The following is an 18,829-nucleotide window of genomic DNA, read 5'->3' as shown; positions in this document are numbered from 1 at the left end:
CCAATGAAAGCGTCGAATTATGGAGGTCCTCGGTATTTGGAAAGGAGATATGGAAAATCCCTGTTTGTATAGTTGGTATGGTTTTGCAGATGGCGGATATTTTTCTGAGCGAATTATTTTTAATTTACAAAGATGCCCAAGTCTTGTATTAAATGTCGTGCAACGGAAGAGATTTTTATCTGATACGTTTTTAAACTATGTTTTTGACAGCTATTCTTGAGCATATTTAAGTTCACCTGTATGACATCTTTTGTTATTCAAAATGCATGAACTTTAGTGAATATCTGTAGATGAACTAACAGATAACACGATGAATGAATACTGCACCATGATTCGCAAAGTTATTAGCGAAACAAAGTAAGCTGAAAAAAATATTACAAACGGGATTTTGAAAAGGAAGTGCAGATTTTGGCAGATTGGTATGGGTATTCACAACATTCTTTAAAATTTGACCTTGAAACGACGAGTTTAAACAAAATAGATAGTCGGTCTTCATTCCCCGTATCGTACCTTCATTTAGTTGAAGTCATTATATTCGTATAATGTGGTTATGCTCATTTTAATTCTATGCTCTTCGAACAGTTTACTAATGAATAGGGTGCGTACTAGTGGTATAATTTTTTTGTCAGTCGAGATAAACTTTACAAGCCGTTTTAGCTGAAAAAACATATTTTTGTTTTTTTTTGTGCTGCTGTCGTATTTATTTTTAGCTAAAGGCTAAATGCAACTTTTGAGTCCCTTACGATAAAAAGGTTATTTTTTCTTTAATCGCAGTCACTTTGTGGTACTATCCATGAATTTTTAATTTTAATTTTACATAATATATACCACTATTTATTACAATCTAATAATGTATTTTGATGAATTCAGCATCATTCCCAAACAACGGTATGTGATAATGATACTTAATGCATGGAAACATGTGTCACAATAGATTTTAAGGATTTGTGGTTTTTACCAAGGTTATAAATATTTATTTTACTAAGAAGCCTACCATAATGAACTGTGGCTCATAGGCTTACCCTCGATATACGCCACAGCTGGCCAGTGCTTTTGCTACGAGGTGTCCGCATACTATAATAATAATGAATAATATTTTTAACATAATAATTTGCTCCTTTCAAAAATCAGCCCATCACTTGCCCTCGCTTGATATTTTTTCTGGTTTTAGACGGGGACAGTCGAAAAAATAATCGGTTAATTCTGCCTCCTAAACAATTACCCATCCCTGCCTTAAGAGTACACCACACATTGTATCAATCTAAAAGCAGCACCGAGGCTGAGCAGAAATCACAGCGAGAGTATGCTGAAAGTTAAAATATGTGTTTCTCATTTGCGGTCGATGTTTATCTTTTAAATTAAATAAATTGAGAAGCGTTTATAACGCACTCCCTGTACCTTACTAAGTAAAACTGAGAACAAGTTTCAATAAGAGCAGTTGTAACTATCAGAAATAATTAAATATATTCCGGTACTTTTAATAACTACATGTAATACCTGTCTCCGATATAAAATTTGTATTTTAAAAGAATTTTCATAAATTACGACTTGTAAAGACCATAAAAATATTATAAGGCCATTTCTGTAATTTCCAATATGAGATTTTAATATTTTTATCATTATTATACGTATTAATTTCTTCACTTGGATTTGCCGGTTTACTAAGATTTTAAGACGATAAAGTTGTACTAAAATACTTTATAGCTGTTGAATATTCTGTTTTCGACTGTTTTACACTTTTTCAGTAAGTACTTAATTACCCTTTCTCCTCTTTTTAAATACCGTTGCCATATGATATAGATATTTTACAACCTTCACTATAGTTTTTAACATTTTGAGGTAGCAACTACACAATTGTGGGTGATGTTTGAAAACATTAAAATTTTAATCCCGCATTATATGAGTCCCCTTCCATAGTGTAGTGGTTAGCATATTTAGCTGGGGGTACATAGAGGAACATGCTGAAGGTTCCGGGTTAGATTCCCAGTGTAGTATGGCAAGATCCTAACCGGATTATTTTACACACTATAGTTATAGCATTGAAAACTTTTTGTTATGGTCATACACACTAAATATATATAATAAACACTTTTCTTATCATTCATTGTTCACTTTGTGTAATAACACTGGTTCGTGACTACCGGTTTCGGAATAATTATTCCATCATCTTTTTTGTATAAATGTCAGACCGTAACAATTTCACTTTATTTATTGATTTGGCGTTTGATTTGTAGAGCTCCGTTTTAATTCATTCATATTCATTTTAACATTTGTTTGAAATTGCCATAACTAGGCGAAACACAATATTAATTTGTTATGTGTTTTTGTTAATAAAATACAACTTAGTAGACTCAAAAAAATCTGTGTTTGATTTAAAAATTGATAAATAAATTTTACTTTAGTCTATATTTGACCTGATGATTGAATGATTATTCCGGAACCGGTATTTGCTAAATAATGTTTTTTAAAATAGTATTACACAAAGTGAACAATGAACGATAACGAGAGTGTTGCATGATTTTAAATTTTTATGCAGTTAATAATTTGACCAGTTATTTTATTTACAATAACACTTGCGAGATCGCGTAAGAAACACTGATATCCGGAGCATGTGTAAGACGGAAGATATCGTGAGGTGGGGACGACAACGAAGGCGATACTGGAATGAGCATATAAACCCTTCAGGGAAATCCCGAAGAACGCAGACCCCCAGGCAGACCTCCAAAAAGGTTAAAAGATAGCTGGGAGTCAACATCCCGAGCGACAGGCATAAACAGATCCTTAGGATCTACAAAAAGAAGAAAACGAAGAAGAATAACACTGAAAATTAAAAAAATATATTTTGTTGTACATACATACTTATATAAATAGAATCTTTATATACGTTAGTAGAAACCTTAGGATCTACAAAAAGAAGAAAACGAAGAAGAATAACACTGAAAATTAAAAAAATATATTTTGTTGTACATACATACTTATATAAATAGAATCTTTAAATACGTTAGTAGAAACGTGTAGTGTCTGAAGGCACCATTCAATTCTATTAATAGCGTCCCATCCTGCCTTTGCTTGCCTAATAAAATAATATATTACGTGCTATTCTTTGTCGTTCTTTACATAAACAAAATTATTGTAATGACGCGCATAACTCAATGGTTTTAACACATCTCATATGGGGCCGATCGAGCGTTAGTTAACGGATCATTCTCATGATGTGTTATTATTGGCTAATAAATTAATATGAAAAATCACAAGACTATCGGTAACATTCTTATTGAAATCTGTAGAGGAGTAAAGGAGATATGAAGGTTTAAACGTGAGATATTTTAATAAAACGAAAAACGGACTCCGCTATATGACGCTATATAACGGGCGTTTATGTATCTGTTTTATAGAGCTGTAATAGTAGATTCGTTTCTGTGACGTCATTCGTTGCCAACTTACGAAAATAACGTTTTTACGATGGCAAATTTCGCAAAAGAAAATGTAGAATGAAAAAATTTATAAATCGGCTGTTATAAACCCAAAACGAGTCTTACACAATCCTTTATAGGTTGAACAAGTTAAATTAGATATTCCTCCCGAGTGATAACGCCCTATTATCGCGACAGCATACAAATCATAAACATTTTAAATCTTTCCGATAAAAATGAAGAAATAAAAACTATTAAAAAAGTATTACGATGTTTTTATTCATGAGTTTCTCACGTGCACTTTATATTAAAAAAATAAAACTAATAACTACTTATTAAACGTAATAAAAATCAACATTTTACTAAGGTAACAGTGGTAGGGGTGGGACAATACTGAGTTGTATCCTTATAATAAAGCTACTACACCTGCCATCACGCCGTTTCCCAGCAGGGATAGGCAGAGAGGATGGAACGTCAAACTCTTATGTCCTGATATACACTCCTCGCTTCCTTCACATCCATACATCTAGTCATATATGCCCTTCGATTACCCAGACTTTAGACACTTACCAGATTTTAGATTTTAATTGATCTGATCGCGCCAAGTCTTTTTCACAAGCTCACATTCGCCGCATATACTTTTATAGTCATTATCTCGTTATCCATTCGCTCCACGTGTCCATACTACCTTATAGAACTCTTCTTAATGTTATTATACCAGAAAAGTGGTATTTACTAAGTAAAACTTAAATTGAAAATATATAGATTTAAAAATAAAGAGTCTACCGAATCCATTAATGAAACTCTTCAATTATCCCTAGTTCAGCCTTAATAATAATAATAATAAAATTGGATAACTTATATAGCGCCATTTTCGTAAAAAAATACCTCAAGGGCGCTTCACGGTGAATGAATTGGGGAAAATATTATGGTGGAAATGATTTAGAAAACAAATGTGTTTTTAGTCTTTTTCTAAAGATCATCTCACTCTCACTATTTCTAACCATTGGTGGAAGAGCATTCCACGCCGTCGGTCCTGCAACAGCAAAGGCACGCTCGCCAAATTTAGTGCGTTGCTTGCGAGCTGGTAAGATAACTTTGCCCATTGCAGATGTTGTAGCCGATCGAAGCGTGAGACGTCTATCAACCAATTCATCTGGAATACACAGCTCCTTAAGATACTCTGGAGCCATATTGTGTATTGATTTATACATGAGTAGGCAGAGTTTATACTCAACCCTTTCGGGAAAGCATAACCAGTGGAGTTTGTGAAGTAGTGGGGTGATGTGACTGAATTTAGAAATTCCAAAAATTAGTCTCGCTGCTGCGTTTAACACTGATTGCAGTCGAGTCATTTTATTGTTTGGTAGACCCGTGTATATACCGTTACAATAATCTACTCTCGATATTACAAACGCATTTATTAATTGACGGGCAGCATCAACTGGCAGATTCTTGCGAATGCTTTTAATTTGCCTTAGCTGATAAAAACATGTACTTGTTGTTTTGCTAATTTGAGTCTCAAGGGAGAGATCAGAATCTAAGAACACGCCGAGCAGTTTGACGGCCGGTGTAGTGGTACTCTTTGGATTGAGTGGTGTCGTGTTATCAATCAAATTCTGTCGTTTAGGTGTGGCTATCCAGAGATGTTCCGTTTTGGACGAGTTTAACGTCAGTCTGTTTTCAGCCATCCATTCTCCTATTCTCTCAATGCACTTATTAATAGAGTCAACAAGTTTATATTTTTCCTCCGGCCTACAATAAAAATAAATTTGAGTGTCATCCGCATAGCAGTGAGACCACAATCCGTGTGACTTTATAATATTTTCTATGTCTTTCGTATATAGAAGGTATAGAAGAGGACCTAGGACTGATCCCTGGGGTACACCAGTAGAGACGGAATGATAAGGGGATTTAACTTTTTGAAAAATGACTGAATATTCACGTTCTCGAAGGTATGAGCAAAACCATGCAAGTGCTTTATCACAGATGCCGTATGTCTTCCTCAAGCGTTCCAGCAGAATATTGTGATCAACCGTGTCGAAAGCAGCACTCATATCCAAAAAGGAAACCAAAACAAGGTCACCAGCATCCACAGCAGTTATTATATCAGACAGTACTCTCACTACGCCTGTCTCTGTAGAGTGGTATCGCCTGTATGCCGATTGCCTCTCTGAAAACAACTTGCTATTTTCAACATACGTTGTCAGTCTATGGGCAACAATTTTCTCTATTATTTTTGATATGACAGGAAGGTTGGAAATTGGGCGGTAGCTTGAAAGGTCCTCGGAGTCCATCTGAGAATTTTTTATTAGTGGTGTAACGTTTGCCTTTTTCATGGCCCTTGGAACAATGCTTTTCTCCAGAGACATGTTTATAAGATCTCTTATAAATGGAGCAATCTCGTTAACACATTCTTTCAAAAGCCATGTCGGTAGTGGGTCCAGTAAACACTGTTTATTGGGCAAAGCATTAATAAGTTTTGTTACCTCACTTATATTTGTGGACTCGAAAATTTTCAGATACTGCAAGGCATTACAGGAAATTGTTGGATTTTTAACCAATGATGTTGCTTTCCGAATATTTTCGATTTTATTTTTGAAAAAAATAGCGAATTCGGAAGCAGTGGCTTGTGTGTTGATTTTAAGTTCACAATCTCCGCGGACAGATTGCAGACTTTGCCACAGGAGTTTCGGAGACGACCTATGTTCTCTAATTCTCGAACACCAATATGCAGATTGTTTTGATTGAATCAAAAATCTATTAGTGGTTTGTGCTTCGAGCCACTTTAAGCGATCTGAAACTAATAGCGTCTTTCTATATTTACGCTCAAAACGCCGTAGTTTTTGTTTTCCATGTCGACATTCCTCGTCAAACCATGCATCCGATTTCCTTTTACGAACGGTTTTCGTGGTTAAAGGCGCATGTTTGTCTATCAAGCTGAAAAGTACACCATTGTACAAATCAGCCAGCTGGTCGACATTCTTGGAACTACGATCAGTATCCAGACCAATTAAGGAGTTCGAGATATCGGTCTTAAATTTATTAATATCTAGTTTCCTCCACGACCGTGATGTGAAGGATCTGTAGATAGGGGTGGGTTTGCCGATATTGATTTCGCCATGTACTAGTTTGTGATCTGACAGTCCGATGTCTGTTACATTGACTGCAATATGTTCATCACATTTGCGTCGTATTATAACATCCAATATACCCCCTGCGTTATGAGTTGAGGTATTTACTTCTTGAAGACAATCAAAATCACTCAGAAGTACATTAAAGCGTTTGGTCGCTGAATCTGTTTCACGGTCGAAACGAATATTTATATACTTACATTTTATATTTATATTTTAATATAAATAAAATATTTATATTAAAATATAAATATAAAATGTAAGTATATAAATATAATAAATAAATATAAATAAAATATAAATATTTTACAGCCTTACATTCTTTTCTTATATTAAAGCTTCAACGAAAATTCAACAGATGTCAATATAAACCTAAAACATCGAAACATAATAAGCAAAAAACAGCTAAAGCGGTAAATTTTCTAGTAATTGTGATTACAGTCAATGTAATCACAATTATACGCATAAGAGAGTCAACATTACATTGTCCGGTGCAGATCTGGGCGAATTACGGCGTGTCGTCACGTATTTCCAATACGACCTGCTAATGAAAATATGACGTTTCCAGTTGCGGAAATATTGAAAAAGGTACATTCACCAAGTAAAGGTCAAATATCCTGTCAACCATATTGAATAACAAAACATCTTTATTTTCCTTTTCAGCTTTTATCTTTATCGGAGAGGCTCAACGATATTTAAACCACGAACTTTCACTTCACGCATTTTTATGTATTACTAGCTGTACCCGGCCACGCGTTGCTGTGGCTCTGTCTGGTGAAATGGGAAAGAAAAAAATAGATGCACACATTTCTAATACGTTTCACTTCATATTGGTTGTGAAATATTGACAAATGAAATCTATGAAGCAACAACGCAGTCGGAAACATTGAAAATAGTGACAGCTGGTATCAAGGAGAATGCCATGCGCTATATGCAATTAGTAATGCGTTTGCTGCTGCTGCTGTTATGTTCAAGAGATGGCGCTGCCATTGGTGTGAAAAACTGTTTAAAAATATTTTTACCTAAATATTCGTTTCTTTAATATCTTTTATTTTAATTATTAACTCAACGTTCATAAAGACAGCAGATTCAACAAAGAGAAATGAGATGTCAAATCCACATCTTTTTTTAGTGATATTGTTAGTATAAAATTTAATGGATTACAACAGATAGCTATAACATAACTCCCGACAGAAAAATCGTCAGAAAAATCGTGAAAATGTCGTTGCAACAGGTATTTCGAAGATAAGGCAATGTTACAAAATTTGCGAATTCGTTTTTTTGGCGGACCATTCGTGCATTTAATACGGCCTCCATTTGAAATACGTGTATGCTGTATTTTGTATATTGTACGGTACTGGTCCAATATTTAGACATCTAGTTAAATGGAAAAAAATAAGCTTTGAAATACTTAAATATTCAAATATTTATCACGATAAAAAGACAATTTATTACGAGCTAACAATGGGAAAAAACAGCGGTATAGTAATATATTACAACAAAAAATGTTCGATCAGCGAGCGCGTGAAAAAAAATTATTACATAATTTAGTTTTTCGATGCTTTTGGATATACGACAGGTTTTAATTAATTGAATATTATGGTGGTAATAAATCATAGACAATATTAAAATACAGACATTGTAACCTTTTTTGTACTTTATTAGTACCTATTTATGCACACGTGATATTTACATATGTACATATTATTACGTATGTATTATGTACATAATATTACTTTATCGAATAGGTTTTTTCCTAACTGATATATTTGGTGATGGTTAATACAGTATTGAAAAGTGAGATCTAGCGGCTGGGGGTGGGGAGTTAAAATAAACACGAGTGATATTTTCATGATATTATGTATACTACTGAAGCATCGGATTGATCAAATTGCCTTCATGCAATTCTTCAACCATCGCACAAAAGGAGTATATTTTTATGAGTATAGCATAAACTGGCCTGCATTACGAATATAATTTTTCACTTTGTGTAATAACACTTTTTAAAAAGTGGTATTACACACAAGTGAACGATGAATGATAAGGAGAGTGTATAATTACTATATCACAAAGTTAACAATGCTTTTAATATAAAAAATATACTAATGCAATCATTCAGACATCTGAAAAGACTGATTGTTCTTTTAAAAATTGCAAATACGATGTAAGTATACTTTTAAAATTTATTTCATACTTTCAAAAATAATAAATCTGTCTTTACTCGAGGTGCTGTAAAATTAAGAAAACAAAAATACTATAATAATGGTCATGTTGCAACTATAATGAATAAAAAAATTATAAAACAGATCCTACTCCCCCTTCATCCTTTGACATCCTAAGGACACAACTGTAAACTTATTTATTTTTTACAAAAATGTTAATATTATTAGTGTATAACCACTCATCGGTGGTTACATGCTTATATTATTAACATTTTTGTAAAAAAATAAGTAAGTAAAATTACCAACCACAAAGCAAATGCTTTAAATATTAACAATATTGAGAATAATACAACTGTAAAATTAGGACTTCACAGCTTCACACGCGGTGTTTGAAAATGATACAGAAGCATCGAAACACCGAAATACGTGTCACGATAGGTTCGAATAAAAAGTGGTATTTACTAAGTGAAATTTAAATAAAAAAAAAATACTCTGCAATGATCTGATGTAATGCCATATCACTGGGTGCCGAGAATACGTTAACCGGCACAAAATTTATTACTGTTCATAATTCCAGGCCAGATTTATTTATTGATAATGTCAACAGCACGGATCCTGAGATGTCCCAGTTTTCCGATGACCTCGAATCGTAGCGTAATGGCAATATGACGACTGGAGAATGAGGATCTTCGTCGTGTGGCACTCCACTACGGTGGTTAGGTTAGGTTAGTCTCGAAAAACACTCATTCACGCTAACACCTACATACACGCGCACAAACCAAACATTGTTATCTTATCAGCTGGGGACAATGCAAGACTTGGGTAAATACTCCTCTATAATATTACTAACCTCTAACATTACTCTGAATTCTGAGGAGAGTTCGGGAAAAATGATGTCGCATCCCTAGTTTGAATCTGATTGTAGACCCTACTTTTCACCCAGTGGTGCTCAGAGCGCTGCATCACCTACTGCAGTATTATCTCAATCGTAAATTACACGAGTGCTAGAAGATCGATTAGAATTAGTTTTTACTTAAAACTTACTGTGTCAACAATAAACATTAAATTTCCTTATTGTAGAAAAAATATGTTAAAACACAATACGAAATCAATGAGTTTACATAATAAAGCAGCGAACAAATTTGTAATATGTGAACCCAGCACAGTTACAAATAACATAAAATATTATTTCCGATATGTTAAAGATTTACCTGAGTTATTTAAATAAATCATCATTTACGACACTATTTCGGAAATTAATTAAAATTGCTACATTGTAATTAGTGATTTAATATTATTATACTATAATATAATACGTAATCTTAACAATATTCAAAACGTTTAGACTTACAGCTAGTTCTTAGAAAATTTTAAATATATTGTGAATAAATTAATATTTAAAGCACACACAGAAGTACTGTCGTCAGGGGTGACATATATGATTGGATTAACTTGTCAAAATGAAATAAAAAATATATAAATATCGTAATTTAATTAGAGTTAATTATAAAAATTATTAAATTAAATGAAATAATTGACGATAAGTTAATCCAAACCTATTCGTCATCGCGTCATTCGACAGATGCACTCGTGTATGTGCTTTAAATATTAATTTATTTACAACACGTTTAAACATTTCTAAGAACTAGTTGTATTGCATATTTATTTTTAAGATTGTGTATTATATGGTAAACTATCAATAAATTACTAGGGGAAGTACAAAAGTAGGGATGCGGTGGGCCAATATATTACGTATGTACGAAATTCTTCAATGGTTTTTCACCCTCCAACAAGAGTGCCTGGAGCCAGTCCATGCCTTATCTCGTATTAGAATTTCATGTATGATACCTAAACCTTCGTCCTTAAAATATTTGAGTACATTATGTAAGCGCAACATAAGAGAAAATAGATACCTAATGAGTGGTAAATAATTATAATTTCTTGTGCAGAACAACAATATTCAGCGTAATGTTAATATAAATAGTTATTATTTATTTATTTCATAATGGAATGAATAACCTCTCCTTGTAAAAAATGCACCGTCTCTGATAACTTTTAAGAAACGTCTGACACATGACTATCATTAGAATCCTTACTGTCTATTAAACCTCATTCTTTACTTTTTACTCTACATCCTTCCCTAAACTCCTTTCTTCCTCTGCCTTCCTTATCATTATCAATTTGTAATTTTTCATAAATATTTCATAAAAAGTAGTTGCTTTATTAACACAGCAGTAAATTAAAATTTATAATATTTTTCTTTCTCGTTTATACTTTATGTTCAAGCACTATCTACCCTCTGATTTCAAACACCTATATAAGGTATCAAACATTTTGACCAATATCACTAGTTAAAAAAAGTATGTTTCTGAGAAATGCATTGCTATTTGCAATACAAATCGTTTACGACATATAATTACTGCAAAGAAACAAGCGAATCATTTATTATCTACATGAACAGCGACAAGATAATTAAAATATAACGTTTACAAATCGTTTTAAAACGTAAATAATAGATTTAAAAAAAAACTAATACGCCGGATACATCTTCTTATTCCTTATAGGTTTAGTAATTATATTTATGGAGACAAGTAATGTGTTATGATCCCAAGTATGCAGTATGCAATATAGAAAGCTCACCGAGAAGTAATTTGTACTAAGTCTTATAATTGCTGTGATACTTTTTTCTTAAAAGAAATGTACGAGGTAAGTAGAGTGATATGTCAATTATAGTATTATACACGAAGAGATCTGTTAAATATAATCATGTTTATATTTTTTATTGTAAAATGATGATGTAAGCAGAATTAATTGGTTCTGGACTCCAAACGTATTAAATCGTCAATGTTTTCTTTATATTTTAAAAAAATAATCAAAATAATGCAATAAATTCTATTTATTAAATTATTTAATGAATAATGTTTGTAGAAACGATACGGAGTATAATTTTTGTAGTTAGTTAGTTTTGTAGTTTTGTGGTTAAATGTAAATGTAAAAAATAATTAATTTTTACCTTCTAACTAATTAGCTTCACCGCAGGGGTAGGCAGAGAGGAAATGCTCCACCACTCTGTCTTTGCAACTTCGCCTCTACCAAATTCATTTTCATCCATTTCCATATAAATAACCACCGATTATTCCACCCCTGTTCACTTTCAAGCATTTGAATATGTACTTGATCATGCAAGTATTCCTCTATTTCTATTTTAAACTATATTCACCTTATCTTTGCTTCCTCACTCATTACCAATTCACACGTCCTGACCATTTCAACACACGTTTTTTTGATTTTATCTCAGTTTTGTGTTTTTATTTCTTATTTTACTATTCAGCCATTTATTATGCATCATTTTGTCGTGCATTAATCTGAGTGATTGCATTTCGACTGGATTCAGTCTACTTTCATCCTTATTATGCCTCACTTCCCTACGTTAGAGTTGGTATCAGAACTGCATTGTATGGCACATGTCTATAATATGTCGATATGTCATGTCTAAATTAAGACAATATGTCATATATTTTCGTTGACTAAATTTGAGGTTCCTATTTAAATATGCGTAATATCCTTGCATGTTATTTCTTATAATATTATGACGGACGGTAATGATTGAATCATTTTGGAATGAAAATGCGAAGAGACATAATTCCCATAAAAATCATTTGAAAAAGGCTACTTATCAAGGGAATTCCACGTTTATATCATTTTGCAAAATATGTTAAGTTCAATTTATGAAACTATATTATTATTTCATGATATACATATATGTATTTAGGTGTGTGAACAGAAAAAAGCATCTTCTGTCTTTTATACGAAGAAGTGAGCATTCCAGTAATAATTTATACACTTGTGTAACGTTATATATCTTGATATCATCAAAAGGCTGAAAAATCCAATGTCTGTTAGAATAAATACTTAGAATAAAGACGGACGATTTTATTGTTATTGTAAGATGTTATTGTTAATAATTTATTCTTAAAATATGCATAACGGTGTTCTCAAAACTTTACTGTATTTATTTTGTATTTCTTGAATACAAAAATTAAATAAATTGAAATAAAGTTCCTGAAAATTGTGCTGAAAATTATTTCTAAATCAACTTTGTAATATAAAAATACAAGTTCGGTAGGATTATTCAATTAACACTTATATTAAAGTAGCCACTAAACATACAATGGTAGACGAGAAATTGATATCATTTTTGACACTTAAATTTTTTTTTAATTTACACCTAAAACAAAACCTAAGTTTAAAAAGTAAAAATATGATTTTTCCTAAAATGCATTATTTAATATTTATAAATCAGGAGAAAAATTAACTTTTATTTACCGATTAGATATCAGCGCTGCGATTAACGAATCCTTTCCAGAAAAATGTCATACCTAAAACAAAAGAACAATGTGTTATCATACATTGGTGCAAAATGTAATTTATTAGTTAGGTATTGAGTCAAGGATGGCATTGCTTCTAACCTTTGAATTTATTTCATTTTTAATTACAATATTAGTATTTTATTAATGATTTATATTTTTTCACGAAACTGAATTAAATATTGATGTCTCAGTAAAAGTTGTAAGTTGAACTGTGTATTATAATTTGTTAATCTGAATGGAAAAGAAATATTAAAGAACTGAAATATACTCGTATACTTAAAATAGGATATAAAAATACTACAAAGAACTATTGAATTGGTATTAGATACATAAATTAAATAAAATACATACTATATTATTTTGAGAAATAAAAGACTTTTTTTATCCACTCACATTTTTATTAACAACCAACTAGTTTCGAGAACCACCTGTTGCCCTCTTTAGGGTTTATTTATGACTTTTTCAATATTCAATATAAAATAGAAACTGTTTAGCAAAAAACATAATTTATTAATTACTGTTAGAGAGTTAAAGATATGCAGTGTCGGAATTCATTAAAGTAGAAATAAAATGTTTTTTTTTTGTTTTTCAGAAAATGTTTGTAATTATTAAATGGAAACAAGATAATATCAATGACGCAGATAACATGTAATTAATAGCCAATAAAACAACTGTGTATGATAGAAAACAAGGTGTAACTAAATTAGCCATATAAAAATAGGCTATTATATTTTTAGCCTTATAAACAAAGGTAGATTTATCGCTTCGGTAGCGGTGATTGCTTAGTAGGCGTAGCGGTTCACCAATAATCAAGCTCATTTCGGGTGAGATCGAGATTTACGATGGATAAATAATTGAAAAAAAAAATCCAGAATAACCTTTGAGTTACTTTACAGCAAGATTTAATACCAAAATGTAATTACCACGTATTATTTATTGGACAGTTTGTATGGCGCCGTTTTCGTGAGAAATAACCTCAAGGGCGCTTGACGATTTCCAGTAACATTTGAAACGACATAACTAAATATTTATTTTTCATATCTTTGTACATAAATATATACATAAATAAAATCGTAGCGACATTTCACGGAGTAATAAAATTAAGCTTTATTATTAATGTTGAATTATTTGAAATATTTAAATAAAATATTTGTATTTTATATTAGAACTTATAATCTATTTATATTAAAAAATATTAATTGTATTCTTTTCAGTACATTTTATTATGACCTAAAATAAAATGTATACCCACACACAGGCCATGATTTCTCAACATATGTAGATGAAGAAGAATATGGAAGTTTGGGTATTTACAGGGCTTATGAACTGTCAGGGCTGGTTATGTGATCACTTTACTCACGTCCAACATTCACCATTCCACCCATGATTGACAACAACACTAATAAATTTTTAATTATATGATTCATCTTTGACACATGAGTTCAAAACAGCCATGTATGTTTGATTGTAAAAAGTATTATTTTTAAGAGACCTTTTGATTTGGATGTGTGAAATAGCTAAATATCGGGTTATTTTTACATACTGGAATACCCCTGAAAAAATGATTTTAAAATTTTTATGCAGCTTATAAATTTGACCATAAAAAGTGTCAAAATAAGTGGAGAAAATTGAGATTTGTGATCAAGTGTTTGGACTCATTAAAATGTTGTGAGCATAATTTTTATATGAAAAATTTAAAATAATAATAATAACGGATTATGGCTAAAACCCTTTTCGTTTTGTTGGAAACGATGTCAAAATAATAACTTATTAAAGACAAAATAACTTATGCTGTAGAGTCATCAATCATCATGCTAACAGCACTTCTGTTTAATGTTTCTCAGGCATAGAATTAAACACATCTGTGTCAATATTTAATCATCCGTAGTATTGTAATAGTCCATTGATAACTCCAAAACACATTTTTACAAAAATAAAATTATTTATATCGAGAAAACCATTATGGATTGAAATATTCACTACTTGCATTATTACAACAGGTGGCAATCTAATTATTTCCGGTTTAAATATAAACAAAATATGAAAGATTGGTGCTAAAAATAAATTTTATTTGAATTGTAGTAATGTCATAAATTAACGTGTAAAAATGAAATAATTGACGCTGTTTGCATAGTTTTTAAATTTAGAAAACAGGCTACGCTTGATTTACGATTATTTTGAGACATTAATTGATTAAAATTCTTTCGGTTCTGACTATTTACAATATATTGTATAATTGAGTGTTCCTGTTATTGAAACCAGTTTAAAATATTTCTTCGGATACGTGAGCAAAGTCATGCCGATGCAAAATTAACTTAATTCGATTCAGTATTCGCCCATTGATGTCTACTGAATTGATTTCTTCACGTTTTTAAGGCTTTTTCTATTATATTTATATCCTGAAAGTAATTTTTAAAATTACTTTTGAAAAATCGCTCGCTCCTTTCAACAACGTCATATATCAAAAATCGTCAATTTTCAATTGTGCATGTTTTCGAAATGCCCCGAAAACGTACTATATCCCAGCAAAAGCGGCGAAAAAAGAAAACTTAATATTCACCCGCTACAGGGCAGAAAGTGTTGTTTTTGAATTTTGAAGAAAATGTATTGTTTTATTATTTTAAATAAACTTTAAAAAAATCAAATTGAGAAAAAAATTGTTTTTTTTTCATTTTCAAATACCGTACGTGTATTTGAAAATGAAAAAAACACCGTTTTAAAAAAAAACATTGTTAAAACAAGTTTTTCTACGAAATAAATATATGGTTTGACAGAAAAGAGTTATTGAAAGGTAAGGAGTTGAAAAAATATTATATATATATATTTTTTCAATATAAATTCTAAAAAACATAAACAAAAATCTAATACATATTCTTTAAAAAAAAAATTATTGCGAATAAGGACCTGAATCACCCTTGGAGTGAGTAACGTTGTGTCCACCTAGCTGCTCGGAAATAGTTGGCCACTGATTAAGCTTATTTTCGTTATTCTCGTTTTGAGAAATGATGACTGTTGAGATGTTATTATGTTATCAGCTTCAATAACTATGTTTCCTCCCTGCGGAGACGCTCTTCATTTCCATTATCATTTCCTAGTAACCGTCGAAGACAATTAAAGGCGATGAAGAAAACCCTTTTAGCGCGAGGGATATACTAGTATTATGCCTTTAAAAAACTATTTATTGACAATTGAATTAAGGAAAAAAATTAGAACGCATGAGATATGAGATGAGTATTTACGACCATGATTCGAGGAATTGAAAGACCTACCAATGCACTTGAAAAAAAAACAGGTAATATAATTTATCAAAATATGTTAGTTTTGTTTAATTTTCTTATTTGTGTTTCTCAGTCTTATTTAGTTTTTTACTATTGCTCTGACTATGTTTTTACATATTTTTTAATTTTATTTTTTCTGTATTCCACTTTGCTAACGTACCTTATTTCTTATGTTTTAAAATTTTGTTATTTTTGAAGGTTGTTAACCTTAGTTCTAAAATGACTAATGGAAATTACTCTTTTATTTTATTAAAACTACACTCGTTTATGGGAATTATTCATCGGGAATATTACATATGTATGTATGTAATATGTTTCAAAATAAGTAAATAAAAAACACGGAAAAATATTTGCATGTAATAACTCGCTGATATACGGGCATAATATTATAATATACAACATATAATAAATTGTAGGTAAGTATACGGTTCATTCATTCATTGAGGCCCCGCCATTGAAACCCGTTGCACATGGATTATAATTTGATAAATGCATCGAAAAGTTTCTGAATACATGATGCATATACTCGGTACTCAAACAAGAAGCAGATGCATGCGACTGCATATAACAGATATCGCCTTTATGCAAAGTGGCTTATGACGATTAAGTCATTAATTAAAGGCATATTGTAGAGCAAGGGATACATAGGTTATATTATAACGTCACATATTTATTTTGGTTTCAGTTGTGCAACAGTATAATCAAATATAAATGTATAAAATATGTCAACTTAGTATTGATTAAATATCATGTCACTTTTCCATATTTCCGTAGCAAGAGATAATGCGCAGATATTTAGAAACTCTGTTAAAAATGACTCTATACTTTTTGTTTTTGTTTAAGAAAAAAAATGGGAGAACCCGTAATTTTACAAAGGTTTAAAATTATAAAGGTTTAGAATTGCAAACAAATTTGGCTATCAATATATTTTTTAATCGTTGTATTTGGCTCTTAGGCATTGGCCGTTTGGCGACCACTGGTCTAGTGGGACTAAATGAAGGTTAGAGTTAAACCCTGGTCGATCTCGAGTGATAATACCACGCGTAGTGAGCGGGTCAATAGGCTCTGAATTGAGTATTGAGTAACACGTGGTCACTGGCCAGTGGTCAGGTGGTCGCAGTGGTCCCTCGACTTGCGCTGTGAGGCCAATTGATCGTAGACCTTGTTCGGAACATGAATGCATTGTTCGCGTATTAATGCAACTATATCACACCGCCGTTGATTTTTCCCATCCCGTATTATTCAATTTGACACTTGCGTAGAAGGCCATTTCATTCCAATGAAATCGTACGCAGTTTTTTTTTTAAATATTAAATTTCCGTTATAATGATTTTGTCGCTAACAGCGTGGCCACCGCCACACGTATTTATATATATATATATATATATATATATATATATATATATATATATATATATATATATATATATATATATATATATATATATATATATATATATATATATTGTGAAAGTCCAAGTATGTATATTTCTTAGTAAAATAAGTGATAGGTAATATTTGATAGGTTCTAGCATGTGATTTTATTGTATGCATATTATAAGTATTCTACAGTGTAGTGGTTACTGCGTTTGGCTACCATGCTGGAAATATCTGGTTTAATTCCTAGGGGGGTCGAAATAAATGTAAGAGTTTTATCATTCATTATTTATTTAATAATTTTTGTACCAATAACAAGAACTAATTTAAAATTACGAAAAAATGATAATTAAATTTCAAATTAATTTCATAAGTATTTAGACTTCACATGTGTCACAATAGATTTTAAGAAAAAGTGGTAATTTTACCAAATAAAACTTAAATTAAAAATTAAAAATATTACGTTGGGTGGTCACTGGTTACTTTATGGTACGCAATGCGATTATTTTATATTTAAATATGTATACTTTATCGCTATGGGTATTATCAAGCTATTTATTTATTCTAAGAATTCCATCTCTAGTATGCGCAGTGTGAACGGACGGACGATAGGGCACTTGACTACTACTCCAGGTTAAACGACGTCTATCGATCTGACGTGATAATTTGATCACACGACTCATCAGTCAGCAATGATGTCACATTATTATGAATTGGCATCTGATCTCAATTAACCCGCGGAGGCCAATTGAATTGTTGTACATTTGTAACGGAGATGTGTATTTATGCGTTAAACAAACGCCATAAAACCCGATGCGGTAACCATTTATTGATATTTTTATTTGTTTTCTAGTGAAGTCGAATAGCAGTGGCGATAAATCAATCGGAATGGTAAAATAAGTGAACAAATTACCAGAAATAAGGGAAAACTTTTCCAAGGTACAAACTTTCCACTTGGTTTCAAATTTTCTTCTTTTTCTTTCTTTTTATTATTTATAAATAACGTAAATAACCAATAATGACATATTTTTCATAAACATACTAGACTATTATGTTTAACAAAAAAAAGTCTGATCGATCTAAATAATTTTATAT

The 18,829-nt window shown here is 31.3% G+C and overlaps 1 protein-coding gene across 3 annotated transcripts in view; it reads right to left on the bottom strand.

The window, feature by feature from the left end:
* LOC148308035 (receptor-type guanylate cyclase Gyc76C-like) overlaps positions 1–18,829 on the bottom strand; it is a 118,422-nt gene that overhangs the window by 45,128 nt on the left and 54,465 nt on the right. Inside the window, exon 3 of one of the 3 annotated variants that reach the window (XM_088262413.1) lies at positions 13,036–13,088. The exons of the other annotated variants lie outside the window; for them this stretch is intronic. The gene's annotated coding sequence lies outside the window, so the exon portion shown is untranslated. The remainder of the gene's footprint in view (positions 1–13,035; positions 13,089–18,829) is intronic. 3 annotated transcript variants of the gene reach the window in all.

The sequence above is a fragment of the Brachycentrus maculatus genome, unplaced genomic scaffold, assembly GCF_059751285.1.
Source record: "Brachycentrus maculatus isolate JH-2025_06_01 unplaced genomic scaffold, ASM5975128v1 h1tg000179l, whole genome shotgun sequence".
In the NCBI taxonomy this organism is placed as follows: domain Eukaryota; kingdom Metazoa; phylum Arthropoda; class Insecta; order Trichoptera; family Brachycentridae; genus Brachycentrus; species Brachycentrus maculatus.
This window is presented reverse-complemented; position numbering and strand designations above follow the sequence as displayed.